Raw genomic sequence first — 6,000 nt, 5'->3', positions numbered from 1 at the left:
CCACATATCACATTGTCACTCATTAACAGAAATTATTTGTAGTCATCTATCACCCAACAAGCCATGCCTCCTCCATGGAGATTGGAAGGAGAGAGGAAACCATCAGAACTGCAAAAGGATGTGTTGGCTGGTCTCTGGGGTCATTCTCTTTCCTTAGCCACACACGGTGATTTCACATGATGCTTTTGTCTGGCATCCAGGTTTTTATACTAGAGAACGACTACATCCTCAGTAGGTCCTGACAAGAGTGACAAGGATTGCCTTACTTCTGTGCAGTGGAGGAAGGACAATTGTAAAGGAGGGAACACCTTGGACCTCGGGCACTTTCACAGGCATATGGGTTTTAGGAGAGAGAACACACAGAAGCAGAGATCTACACAGATTCTCTTTTGCTCGAAACCCCACCGGGATATAATTGAATGCAATACAACACACCCATTTAAAGTAGCCACTGTGATGAGTTCTGACATATATGCCTGTATCATCCCCACCATATTCGAGATATAGGAAGGAAATGTCCATCATTCTGGAATGTTCCCTCCTGCTGCAACCTTCCAGTCAATTCCTCCTTTCCCAGGTTCCAGGCAGTTAGTGGTCTGCTTTCAGTCACCATATACAGCAGGTGGCCCTTCGCATCTGGTTTCTTTTACTCAGCACGGTGATTCTGAGACGGATCTAAGGTGTAGCTCCTTTTCATTGCTGAGCGGTAATCGCCATATGGATGTATTGCAAATTGTTTCCCGTTCACCTGTTGATATTTGGCTTGTCCCAAATATCCAGTTTGGGGACATTATGAATAATGCCCCTCCAAGTACAAGTCTTTGTGTGGACATCCATTTTCATTTCTCTTGCTTGAATATCTAGGAGAGAGCCGGGTGGAAGGTCTATGTGGAAAACAGATCCTCTTAACACTGTCCTTGTCAGCAGCATCCTCTTCAGAAAGCATCTTTATTAACCTGAATCCAATGAAACTTTCAGATCTAAAGTTCACAAAATACATAAGAGACAGAGGAACAAATTCAACCACACCAACGAAGAAACAAAAGAAATCCGGGATGTGGGACATTTGGTATAATTGGCTCATTCTCTTCAGCAAGATGATGTTATTTAAAAAAAAAAATGGGGGACTGTCCATTAAAAGACACTTAAGGCTCAGGACAAGGAAATGCAGTAAATGATCCTTAATTGTGAGTAAGCAGAAATTAGATTCAGACCAAGAGAGGAAACACTCAGCCTGGCCATTCTTCAGGCTGGGATAACAGACACAACAACACTAATTGCAAAGCTAACAGGAAACGAGATTTCTCCCAAGGATACTCCGTACCTGTAAGGCACCAAAGTCACCTCCTTCTTTGATTGACTGCCCCTTTCTTACTCACTGAGAATTTTGCTTTCTAAAATTATAGAAAATCTGCAGTCTGAAATGATATCACTACCAAGGAAGCACCTGTCTCTCTCCTAGAAGATGGGAGAAGTTACCTTGATTTCCAACACAGGTACAGAGCTGCAGATAAGGGCTTTCTGAGCACAATAGTCCGGTCACTTCACTACCCTGGGTCCACTTTGCAGTCAAGGCTGATATTAGCCCTTTTAGTCATAACCCTGTTTTGCTTCGATCTTATCATACCCTGCTTCTGCTGCCTCTCCCACTGCCAAGCCCACGGTCTATTCTCCATCCAGCAGCCAGAGTGACCTGTTAAAACCTAATTCAAGGCGCGCCTGGGTGGCTCAGTCAGTTAAGCGTCCCAAATCTTGATTTTGGCTCAAGTCATGATCTCACGGTTCGTGAGTTCAAGCCCTGCATCGGGCTCTGCGCTGACAATGCGGAGACTGTTTGGGATTCTCTCTCTGCCCCTCCCCTGCTCGCTCTCTCAAAACACATAGACTTAAAAACAAACCAAAAAACTTAACTCAAGTTACACTGCTTTTCTGCTCGGTTCCCTCCCATGACTTCCCGCCTCACTCCAAGAATAAGCCATGTGCCCTGTGGTGGTCTGGGAGGCCCTACCTGATCTGGCCTCTGAGGACCCAGCAGGATTTTTTGGTTCCCAGATCTGACCGTCTCTGTTGGAACTACTCAGCTCTGAGGTTGTAGGGATACAGTAGCCATAAAAACAGGCATAAAGAAACGTGTGGGACCGCGCTCCAATAAGACTTCATTTGCAAAAACAAAGGGCTGGTGGTTGTTTGCTGGCTCCCGGCCAGGACACTGCCTGATGCTCCATAAATACTTGTTGAGGGAGTTCGTGAAGGAAGACAAGGGCATGTTTTTCATCTAGGAGGAGAGAAGAGCCAATTAAGCGTTTTCAGGTAGTGTTAAATGCTAGCATGAAAATAAAGCAGGTGGTGAGTTAGAGGGAGTGGGGTTACTCAGCGTAAGTCAATTAGGGAAAGCCTCTGGGAGCCCTGAGGGGAAGCAAGGGCCACTTGAAGATCTGGGGGAAGAAGGCTCCAGGCAGAGGGCTTAGCAGGAGTTGAAGGCAGGAGGTGAGAATGAGCTTGGCGTGTTCGAGAGACAGAAAGCCCTCCGTGTGCCTGCTGAACAGGGACTGAGGACAAAGAGGTATAAGATGATGTTGGAGATGGCCAGGGGCTTGGTCACACGGGGCCTCGTAGGATTTTTTTTTTAACTGCTCTATTTTGCTTCTTTTATTCTAATTTCTTTTATTGTGGCAAAATACACACAACAAAATACTTATTTATTTTTGAGAGAGAGACAGAGAGTGAGTGGGCGAGGGGCAGAGAGACAGGGAGACACAGAATCCAAAGCAGGCTCCAGGCTCTGAGCTGTCAGCACAGAGCCCGACGTGGGGCTGGAACTCACGAACCTGCAGATCATGACCTGAGCCACAATCGGCTGCTCAAGCAGCTGAGCCACCCAGGTGACCCCAAGCATCTTAAGCATTTTTTAAGGGGACGTTTCTGTGGCATGAAGCACGTCCACACTGTTGGGCAGATCTTACCACGTCCATCCCCAGCGTGCTCTCCTCTTGCAGAACTCCAAGTTCACATCCATTAAACACGAACTCCCCACTTCTCCCCTCCCCACAGCCCCTGCCAACCACCATTCTACTCTTCATCCCCACGAATTTGAATACTCTGAGAACTCACACCGTATCGGCCCTTCTTTGACTGCCTTATCTCATTTAGCACAGCATCTTCAAGGCTCAGAGTTTGTAGCCTGTGTCAACATTTCTTTCGTTTTTAAGGCTGAGTCATTTTCCATCGTATGCAGAGGCCACATTGGCTTTATTCATCAGTGGGCAGACACTTGGATGGCTTCCATTGCTTGGCTCTCGGGAATAATGATGCTATCAACTTAGGGTGCAAATATCTGTTTGGGTCTCTGCGTTCAATTCTTGTGGGTGCCGACCCAAAAATGGAATTGCTGGATCGTATCTGGTCGGGTTGTGGACTAAGCATGGTGGGGAGGCCATTGCAGGTTCTGTGCGGGTGGGGGGGCGGTGTGTAGGTGCCTTGCTTTTAACAGGACCCCTCTGGCTGCTGATGGTAGTGGGAAGGGGCAGGCACAGGACACCAGGAAGGAGGCTGGTGTAGCAGTCCCCGAGAGCGACAGCAATGGCTGGTACCTTCCAGTGTGGCTGGGGAGGCCTCTGTGGAGCAAATGAGCAATTAAATGGTTGCAAATAGTGACCAGTACTATAAAATAAACCGACAGGAACAGGCTGCCAGGATTCAGGGAGAACTAAAAAGGATCTCTTGGGCATTCTTGTCGGCTGGATTCACTGAATCACGTACTAGCAAAGGGGCTGGTGCTTGAAATCTCCATCCTGCATTTTCATCATCCTTTATTTTGTAGGCTGTCCACTGGGTGGGTTTGGCTCAGGGCCCAGAGCCTCTTGGTCTAGGGTGTTTCTTAATTGTACAAGGGCTGAAGATGGGGAGGAAGGGGACAGAGAAGAGAAGGGAAGGCCTTCGGGTCTATGGCTGCGGGAGAAGCACGGGGAGGGCTTGGCAGGTCAGAGCAGGGCTGGGCCTGTCTTTGCCACATCCCAGCTATGGGACCTTGCTCATTACCTTGCCTATTCCTGGAAAATGGTATGCTCGTTATTTATTACTCATACTTAGCATTTATTCATTCTCTATTTAACGTTTCTGCATTAGGTGTAACTTTTCTAGAGCAAAGTACAACCACCCTGAGCATCCAGCTCAGTGAATTTTAAAATGTGTATGTGTAAACCATGGAACTACCACCAGATCCAGTTATAGAACTTTACCAGCTACTGAGGAGTTTCTCTTGTATCCCTTCCTAATCAATACCCCCTTCACACGTAACCATTATTCTGACTCTAATCAAAATCTATTAGTTGTGGGGCGCCTGGGTGGCTCAGTCAGTTGCGTGTCTGACTTCGGCTTAGGCCATGATCTCACGGTTCGTGGGTTCGAGCCCCCCATCAGGCTTCCTGCCATCAGCACAGAGCCTGCTTCAGAGTCTCTGTCCCCCTCTCTCTCTGCCCCTCCCCTGCTCATGCTCTCTCAAAAATAAAAATAAACATTTAAAGAAAAACATTTAAAATCTATTAGCGGTGACTGTGTTTGATCCTCCTATAAACGGTGTTGTGAACAAATGTACTCTTTTGTGCCTAGCTTTTTCTGCTCCTTCCTGCGTTTGGTGAGATTCCATTCTTTCTTTCTGTTATATGTGTTAGCAGTTTGATTCTTTTCTAATTTTTAAGATTTTTGAAGTTTATTTATTTATTTTGAGAAAGAGAGAAAGCCAGGGAGGGGCGGAGAGAGAGGGAGAGAGAGAGAGAATCAGGGAGAGAGAGTTCGGGGCTCGAACCCATGAACTGGGAGATCATGACCCCAGCCGAAACGAAGAGTCAGACGCTAAACCAACTGAGCCACCCAGGCACTCCACCAGTCTGATTCTTTTTTATTTTTTTATTTTTTTGGCTGTGTAGTGATCTCTTGTGTGCATAGGGCACAATTCATTCACCCTTTTGACTACGGATGGGCCACTCAGTGACATCTAGTTTTGGGCTTTTTGAACAAAGCTCTTATGAACATTTTTTATAGATGTTTTTCAGTGAACATAAGCACTCCCATCTCCCAGAAAGCAGTGGAGTTGCTGTGCCCCTGTGTAATCCTATGTTTAGCTTCAGCAGAAATTATCTAGCAGCTTTCCAAAGTGGTTGAACCAACGTCCATCCCCGCTAACAGAGGAGTTTTACTTCCGTATCTTTGCTGAAGCTTGGTATTTTCATTTCTGTCACTCTGGTAAATTGTAATGGCTGGGTTTGGGTTTGTTTGTTTTGTTTCTTGTTTTTTGGGTTTTTTTTTTTTGCATTTCCCTGATGATGTTAAGAACCCTTTCATATGTTTGCTTAATCAATATTTGTTGAAAGAATTAATGAACAAAACGTTCATACGAAAATGGAAAATGTCCGTTTTGCCCCACTTGAAACCAACAGTGGCTCCCCGTTGCTCTTAGGGCCAAGCTGAACCCCCCCCCCCCCCCCCCCGTTGACCAAAAAGATCCTGCAAGCCTTCTGATCTGTCTTGCCCCAGATGGGTCCCATCTGCTTCACTCTCTGGATTCCTGCCACCCAGACCATCTTCTAGTTCTACTGACGGTCTGCTCTGTCCTGTTTCATGGCTTTTCCGTAAGCTGTTTTCTGCAGCCTGGAACACAATCCAGGCCCAAGACTGGACTCATCGCTTGCATCTCAGTGCATAAACTCCTTCCCCCAAGAAGCCTTCCTTGACTTCCACTGCCAGCAGGTCGGGGCCCTCGTTGGCCCTCTTCCACTTTTTCTTCCCAGCTTCTACCAAAGCTGTAAATAGCCTTTGCTTTATGTGATTATTTAATTAACCTGCCCTCCTACCATAAAAAATACTTTAAAAAACCCCCAACACTTTGGGGGCACTCTGAGACTCAGTGAGTAGAGCATCTGACTCTTGATCTTGGGGTCATGAATTCGAGCCCCATGTTGGGTTTAAAGATAACTTAAAACAATCAAACAACAACAACAACAA

Source organism: Lynx rufus, unplaced genomic scaffold (genome assembly GCF_022079265.1).
Source record: "Lynx rufus isolate CCGP_SWC_20201006 ecotype Redwood Valley unplaced genomic scaffold, mLynRuf1.p SCAF_23, whole genome shotgun sequence".
NCBI classification, from domain to species: domain Eukaryota; kingdom Metazoa; phylum Chordata; class Mammalia; order Carnivora; family Felidae; genus Lynx; species Lynx rufus.
Note: the sequence above shows the minus strand (reverse complement) of the source record.